An 8,765-nucleotide genomic window follows, 5' to 3' on the forward strand; every position below is an offset into this window, starting at 1 on the left:
ATGTGACTTTGAATCCATGCCTGGCTCTTCCAGGTCTCTGTGAGGAAAGAGCTACTCCATTCACATCAGTGGAAACTCCATGTAATCCCATACTTCTGAATTTGTGTTCAATAACTCTCTAGTCATAGAAATACGAGAAAAGGAAAAGAGAAAATACTCCTTTTTCTAGTTCAAGTAGGGAAAGTCTATTTCCTTCAGGAAAATCCCACCTTACTTCACCATACCATTTCCACAGGTCACTTACTTTTTTAGCTAGTACCCAAGTCTCCTAACTTCCATTCCGATGCTCTTTCCACTCCTGTGTAATGTGTGTCATGCAAACATGGGCCCGGAAAAATTTAATTTTGTCAATGCACATAAACATGCAGACTGGCCTAAGTCACCAACTAGGAAGCCACCTTAATAATCCAGCCAAGAGTTGATGAGAGACTAGATTAAGGCAGTATCAGCAAGGATGAAGGAAAGGGAAGAAAATTCAAACTCACAATTGGCAAAATGTAGTGACCAATTAGATGTGGGGATTGAGGGAAAAGACAACAAGACAGAGCAGACCAGCAGCTGAGTATCACTGACACTCTGTTTAGACCAGAGAGATTGGGTATCAAGAGATTATGGCCATAAAGTCAAAATAGGGATGAGGTAAAAGCACCATGTGTTCGAATGAGACCACAAAGTTTAAATCTCGTGGTATGGAGATAGGAGGGGGCATAATTCTCATGAAACCACATAGTCACAGACGTGTCCTTTGGGCAGAGCTGTAGAGTAGAAGTGCTTAGAAAAAAGAAGACAACCTAGATAAACCAGGACAGTGTGGAATTAACCAGGGGTGGAGGCCACAGTGGCTCCTAAGGAACAGTGTCTTCCCCTGACAGACATATGTCTAAGTGATATACTAAGGAAGTGAACCCAACTCAAAATAAGGGCTGCACGAAACAATGCCCAAAGCTAAGCAACGAGATTTCTGGGAAATTAGCAAAGAGGTCAAAGTCTTAGCAGAGCTGTTCTAGCCAAATTCTGAGCAAGGAACCAGGGGACATTTGGATTCTATGGGCCTGTAGCTAGTGGGGATGTTCCTACCTGAGGTGAGCAGAGATGGTGGGGGGAAAAGAGACAAACAGATCCAAACTTCGGAGTTTCAGAAGTTCTTAACCCTGTTTGTACCATTCATCCCATGTGCCTGTCTACTGAAGCCTATGAACTCATTCTCAGAATAAAGTTTTTAAATATGTCAAAGAAAATGTACAGGATTATGAAGAAAATAGATCATACTAAAATAAAGCTATTGAAATTTGTTTTTTAATTTGTAATATATAATAATAAGTATGCATATTTATGAACACATTAAATAAGAACAATTATTTCAAAATACTGTTTTCAAGTATAAGTACATACAATATTTTAAGATTTATTATAATTTTAATGTACTATAAATAATATCTCTGATTTCTACTGGTGACCAAGTTACAAGTACTACTAATATTACTGTGTTTTGTTGCCTACATTCACAATAGAAGGAAATGATACATTTCAATTAGAAGTTAGTGAAAATAAAAATGTAAATTTTTCCCATTCAAATTCACAGACCCTTTGCATGCTGGGAACTCCTGATTAAGGATAAAGCTAAAAGCAGAAACTTGCCTGATGGAACATAGATCTAAGAGAGGAGCTGAGAATGGAGACAGTAAAGAAAATAGACTGGAACATCAATAGTATAGGCCCAGTCCTAACTTTTGTGGGGCCCTGGGCAACAGTACAAATGGAGGCTCGAACTGTGCACAATGCACCATTCAACTCTACCTTGTCTTCCCGTGACTACCCTTTTTCCTGCTCAGTGAGAGGCCTCTGCTTGAGGGTTTCCAGTGTGGCCTAGAAAGGGGAACACAGTTTTCAAGTGAGCACAGTTGGGTCCCACAAACTCATCACCCATCAGAGAAGCACAGCCAGAATGGAGCCCTCTAAAACCTGGGTCTTAAGGCAGAATCCTGGATGCCAGGATCAAAGGGCATTCCTGAGCAGGCATGTCTTATACTTAGAGTATGTGTGCAACACATTGCTGCCATGAAACGGGCTGAAAGGTCAAGGTACTGGTAACTTCTGGAGTTTTGTCTTTGCTCTTATTCTAATATTCTCTAGAAATCTAAATGGAACTATTTTGTTTTTTTCTCATTTTTCATTATATTCTTTATGACCACTTTTCTTTCAGTGTTCAACTCTCTAGCTTGCTCTGCATATCTCTATACCCTCCCTGACTGTGACTACATCTACCTCTGATAATCTTAAAATAGCATCTGAAACATTTAAAAGCCGTCTCTAATACATGGCCATTTCTTGAGTATTTTAATTCTAGAATATATATTTTCATAATTCACATATCAGACATGATTGGAATCTCTGTCTCCTTCCTACCTATGTCCTACCTTATCTTCACCAGAAAAGTGGGACAGGGTTCCCTTTCCCCTTTATCTTTTCATACTGCCCCATGTTCACACCCGGTGGAAAGAAGGTAATTTACCATAATAATACATTAACTATGCACCAAGAGCAGTTTGTCTGACAGGTCTCCACTGTTGAGCCTGGAAAGATTCAGGGCAAGCCAGGAGGCTGGTGGGGAGATGGGTAGAATGGGAAGAAGAAAGGTGAACAAGAGAGAAGCAGACTTCCTACTGCCCCAGGAAGTGAATTCACCACTGTCTGAAAGGTGACTTAAGCAAGGTCAAAAGAAAAGTTTGCAGAAATCATTCAACTCCAAATTTATTCCTGAATCTGTCTGCTGAATGCTTTTTGGTATTTGACACTAAGCCCATTTGTCTAACTATTGCAGTTAGTTTATTATAAACCATATTCCAGTTTATGGAGAATGAATGATTCAGTTCTTAATTTTTTTTCATTTCCTTAACCCTGCAAGCTAATCCTGCTCTGCTATCTGACAGATTCCTTTCAGGGGAGTCAGTGCTTCACTGTTATTTATATTCCATATACACACACCCTTCGATTTTGAATGATCCAAACCATCTCAACTCAGCGATATGTCCAAGAATAAAGAAATGCATGCATAAATAAATATCTTTAAACAATATAATTTTTATAGTTTATATAAAATCACTATTTTTAACAATATCTTTGTTTCTGCCTCTAAGCTGATGACTGCCAAGTTTGAATTTTGCCTACTAAATTTTAACCAGCATTCCATACCATAATCCCAGTTGCCTATTGACCTCTCATTAGATGTTTCATTGTCACAGTATCAAATTACTGAAATGGCATACTATTCCCACAGAATTCCCAGTGACAAACCTTCTTGAGCCCTTTCTATGTCTCACCTGTCGCTGGGAACTAGAAAGGCTTTGCCGGTGCCCGCATTTCAACAAGCCCATCATTAAAGTAACTCCTTCAGCTTCTGCCTGAAGTTCCTCTCTCTCCAAGAGCTCTCTCTACTACAAATCCAAAGTACCAAGCTCTCCTCCTCATCTCCCATCAAATCCAGCCACAACCCTTATGCAATTAATACCCATGACAGTTCATCCCATAAGCCTACATATAAATGTGTTTAGGCCTGCAGTAATACCAACACCAATCTAGTTTCTCTCTCTCTCTCTCTCTCTCTCTCTCTCTCTCTCTCTCTCTTCCCTCCTTATCAACTAAATTCAAAATGCCACATAAGTTTGTCCATTCCATTTATAGAATGTGCTATAACAGTTCCCAAGGAAAATTATATCTAAGAGGCCAGAGATCTCTCACTCCCATGTAACTAGTTCCCCCTCATTGGAAGTAAATGGGATGACTATTGTTTGTGGCTTTTAAGCAAGGTATGCAAGGTTTCCTGTCCATTCCCAGAACATGAGTGATATTTTTGCAACAAAGAGGAAGCACATGTAATTTTTTTCTGCACATTCTTTGTTAAAAGCCTTTAATTATTTGTAATCAGATTTTGCCAATTTTTTATATTGCCATAAAGAACAGGAAGACTTTGGATTTCAGTCATGATTGACTAAGTAATTCAGATCATTCTACCAACAAAGGAAAACTTAAAAGGATGGATAACGTAAATAAAACATTGATCTGGGTGGGTCAGAGAGCTAACAAGATTAAAGACTAACTTGTTTGAGATATTGAAGAAGTCACAAATCCAAAAAGGTTAGCTAAACATTGGCCTTTTACCTTGATGGCATTTGTTAATTCGGGGTGAGGTGCCTGAGATACTAAAGACTACTTTATTGACAAGCTTATGCAGCAAGGATGACAAAACTGATCCTAGGCCTCCGAATCTAGGCCTCCGAATCATAAGGACTCTAGTAAAGCCTCCATCTTTGTAGTGGCACTCCCAAAGAGCCATACCCTATGAACTGGGAAAACTAGAATGAAATCTCTGCTTCAAGTCATCTGAATAGGCCAGAAAATACCAGTCTCTGAAGTTGGGTTAATGTGAACCCAAAGGTTAGTGCTTGTAGAGATGTGGAGGAAGGGGGGAAAAAATCCCCTCTGGAAGAAGGCAACCTCTTTCAAGTTCCTAAAGAATGTTTCAAATAAAATGTCCAGCAGAAAATCAAGTATAAGCAGACACAAGAGGAGGCCAGACAACATGAAAAAGAAAGTATAAACAACAAACAAGAGACATAGATCAGATATGAACTTAGCTATGCTTTTTTTATTGAAAACATTGAAAATTTTGTCAGTGAGCTAAAAACTATACACAGGACTGGGAAATTTATAAAGAGCCAAACAGAAATTCTAGAATTGAAGAATATAAGATCCCAAATTAAGAACTCAATTGATGTGTTTAATAGCACATTAAACTCAGCTAAAGAGAGAATTTGTAAGGACAAAAAAATATACCTTTCAGAATATAGCAGAGAAATAGAAAAGAATGGATAAAACAGAATTCAGAGTGTGAGCCAAACATTATTTGACCCTCATCCCCTCAAAAGGTAGAGCCTATTCGTCTCCCCTAGAGTATGGTCTGGCTTTATTAAATCACTTCTAATAAACAGAATATGGCTCTCTACATAAGATTTCTTTCTTCTTTATGGCTGCGTAATACTCCATTGTATAAATGTACCACAGTTTCTTAATCCAGTCGTCTACCAATGGGCATTTTGGTTGTTTCCATGTCTTGGCTATTGTGTATAGTGCTGCAATAAACAGAGGGGTGCATAAATTTTTTTGAGTTAGAGTTTTGGATTTCTCCGGATAGATACCTAGGAGTGGAATTGCTGGATCATAAGGTAGTTCCATTTTCAGATTTTTGAGATACCTCCATACTGTTTTCCATAGTGGCTGCACCAATCTGCAATCCCACCAACAGTACACAAGGGTTCCCTTTTCTCCACATCCTCGCCAGCACTTGGCTACTAGATGGGAGGTGGGGTGGGGATAAGGGGGAAGGCGAGGGGATTAGAAAACAGTCAGTAACCATAAGATTGCCACGGAGTTACGAAAGTCAATTTGGGGAATGTAATAAATAAAGTTGTAAAGATTTTGTAGGGTATCCGATGGAAACTTGTCTTGTTAGGGAGACCACCTCAGGGATGATGTAGATGCCTGATCACTGCACTGTACACCTGAAGCTGAAGCTGAATAATAATGAATGTCAACTACAAGTTTATATATATATATATATATATATACACACACATATGTATATAGTTACAAGAAGCGGAGTACAGCATTAGGAATAGAGACAAGTGGAAATGTAACGGCTCTGTGCGATGTCAGAGGGATAGTGGATGGGGGGAGGGGGTTGTCAGTGTGAGGGATATAAATGATAAATGTCTAATTTTACATTGTTTTGTGTACCTGAAACTAATAAAAAATGTTATAATAAAAAAAATCAGAATATGGCATAAGCAACAGAAGGAACAGTGTATGACTTCCAAAACTAAATCACATACGGCACTCAGTCTCTTCCTTACATTCTCTCTTGTTTCACTTAATCTGGGGAAAGCCAGGTGCCATATAATGAGGACACTCAAGCAGTCTTGTGGAACCATCCATGTGGTGAGGAACTGAGGCCTCCTTTCAATAGCCATGTGAGTAAGCCATCTTGAAAGAGATTCCTTCAGCCCCATTCAAACCTTTAGATGACTACAGCTCTGGCCAATATCTTGACTGCAACCTCAGGAGAGAGCCTGCAGGAGAATGATGGTTGCTCCTTAATTTCTGATCTAGAGAAACCGTGAGATAACTAATGTTTATTGTTTAAAGCCTTAAGTTTTAGGGTAATTTGTCACTCATTTATAGATAACAAAGCAAACAAAAAACTGCAGGACACCAATAGACCTGCACTAAAAAAAAATACTAAAAAATATTTCTTCAGGTGGATGGAATATGACCACAGAGAATGGAAATGAAGAAAAGAAAAACAAAAAGAATAAAAAACAATAGAAATGGTAAATATCTGGATAAATCTTAATGAATATTGGCTGTATAAAATGAAGTTTTCATTGTTTAAAATACATATATAATTAAAATACATGACAAAAATAACCCAAAATGTAGAAAGGGGAAAAGTCTTTTAGGAAAGGGCAAAAGTGTTAATTTATATTAGATTTCAATAAGTTGAAGATTTATGCTGTCCTATCAAGAGTAGCCATTAGAATTGCAAAAGAATGTAATTGACAAGTAATAGAGGGGCAGAAATGGAATTTAAAAAACAAAATACTAATACAAAAGAGGGCAAGAAAGGAGGGCAAAGAGAACATGGAATAGGAGGGTCAAATAGAAAACAAATAAAATACCATTAATGTTATTACATGTAAGTGGAGTAAACAGACAAATCAAAAGACTAAGATCATCAGATTGTATTTTTTAAAATCCTCAAGTTTATGCTGCTTACAAGAGTAGATCGAATATAAAGAAGTAAGAGTAAATTATATGAAAAGATACAACATGCAAAAGCTAACCAAAAAAAATTGGTATAGCATGCTAAGATCAGGAAAGAAAACTTTAAGGCAATAAATATTACTAGAGATAAAAAAAAAAAATTCATAAGGATAAGAAGTCAATCCAACAAGAGGATATAATTCTGAATTTCTATGTATGTCCACATAGCTTCCAAACACATAAAGCAACAATCAAAAGAACTAAAACCTGAAATAGAGAAATCCACAATTATAGTGGAAGAAATATTTATTAAAAGTGACCATGTCCTGGGTGGACGGATGGCTCAGTTAGTTAGAGCGCAAGCTCTCAACAAGATTGCTGGTTCAATTCCTGCACAGGATGGTGGACTTTGCTCCCTGCAACTAAGATTGAAAACGGTGACTGGACTTAGAGCTGAGCTGCGCCCTCCACAACTAGATTGAAGGACAACTACTTGGAGCAGATGGGCCCTGGAGAAACACACTGTCCCCCAATATTCCCCAATAAAATTTATTTTAAAATTTGTTTTAAAAAGTGACCATATCCTAAGCCATAAAGCAAGTCTCAAGAAATTTCAAAAAATCAAATAATAAAGAATGTTTTCTGACCCCACTGCAATTTAGCTAAAGTCACTTTTTAAGAAATAACTTAAAAACTCTGTAAGTTTGAAAATGAATAAATTATTTTCTATATAATCAATGGATCAAAGAAGAAGAAATCACAATAGAAATTAGAAAAATTTGGAATTGAATAATAAAAATGCTACATATCAAAATTGGGGGGATATACGAAGTCTGACAATTAGGTTCACATTCTAAGTACACCCCTTGGGAAGCTATGCACTGACGCCAGAGCCTAGTCCACCCTTCAAAACAATTTTGGAACTCTTTTTCTGGAGTGGCCATCAGAGCTGTCATCGTATTACCCTTGATGTCCTGAATATCATCAAAATGTCTTCCTTTCAATATTTCCTTTACCTTCAGGTAAAGAAAGAAGTCATTGGGGGCCAGATCAGGTGAGTAAGGGAAGGTGTTCCAATACAGTGATTTGTTTACTGGCTAAAAACTCCCTCACAGACAGTGCCGTGTGCGCTGGTGCATTGTCATGGTGCAAGAGCCACGAATTGTTGGTGAAAAGTTCAGGTTGTCTAACTTTTTCATGCAGCCTTTTCAGCACTTCCAATAGTAAACTTGGTTAACTCTTTGTCCAGTTGGTACAAATTCATAATGAATAATTTCTCTGATATCAAAAAAGGGTAGCAACATCGATGCAACAAGTTTGCAAACTTAATTGTCAGACCTTGTAGCTAAAGCACTGCTTAGAAGGAAATTTATAGTCTTAAATACATACATTAGAAAAGAAGAAAGGTGGAACATTGACTAGTTAAGCAAACATCAAGAAGTTAGAATATGAAAAAGCAAAATAACAAAATAAATAGAAGGATTTACAAAATAAATAGTAAAAATTAATGAAATGAAAAACAAACAGGGGCCGGCCCGGTGGCTCAGGCGGTTAGAGCTCCATGCTCCTAACTCTGAAGGCTGCCGGTTCAATTCCCACATGGGCCAGTGGGCTCTCAACCACAAGGTTGCCAGTTCAATTCCTCGAGTCCCACAAGGGATGGTGGGCTGTGCCCCCTGCAACTAGAAAACAGCAACTGGACCTGGAGCTGAGCTGCGCCCTCCACAACTAAGACTGAAAGGACAACAACTTGAAGCTAAATGGCACCCTCCACAACTAAGATTGAAAGGACAACAACTTGACTTGGAAAAAAAGGCCTGGAAGTACACACTGTTCCCCAATAAAAATAAGTCCTGTTCCCCTTCCCCAATAAAAACAAAAACAAAAACTATTTAAATTGATAAATGTCTAATGAGACTGATCAAGAAATAAGAAAGTCAGCGTAT

This window comes from Rhinolophus ferrumequinum, chromosome 2 (assembly GCF_004115265.2).
Source record: "Rhinolophus ferrumequinum isolate MPI-CBG mRhiFer1 chromosome 2, mRhiFer1_v1.p, whole genome shotgun sequence".
Classification (NCBI taxonomy): Eukaryota; Metazoa; Chordata; class Mammalia; order Chiroptera; family Rhinolophidae; genus Rhinolophus; species Rhinolophus ferrumequinum.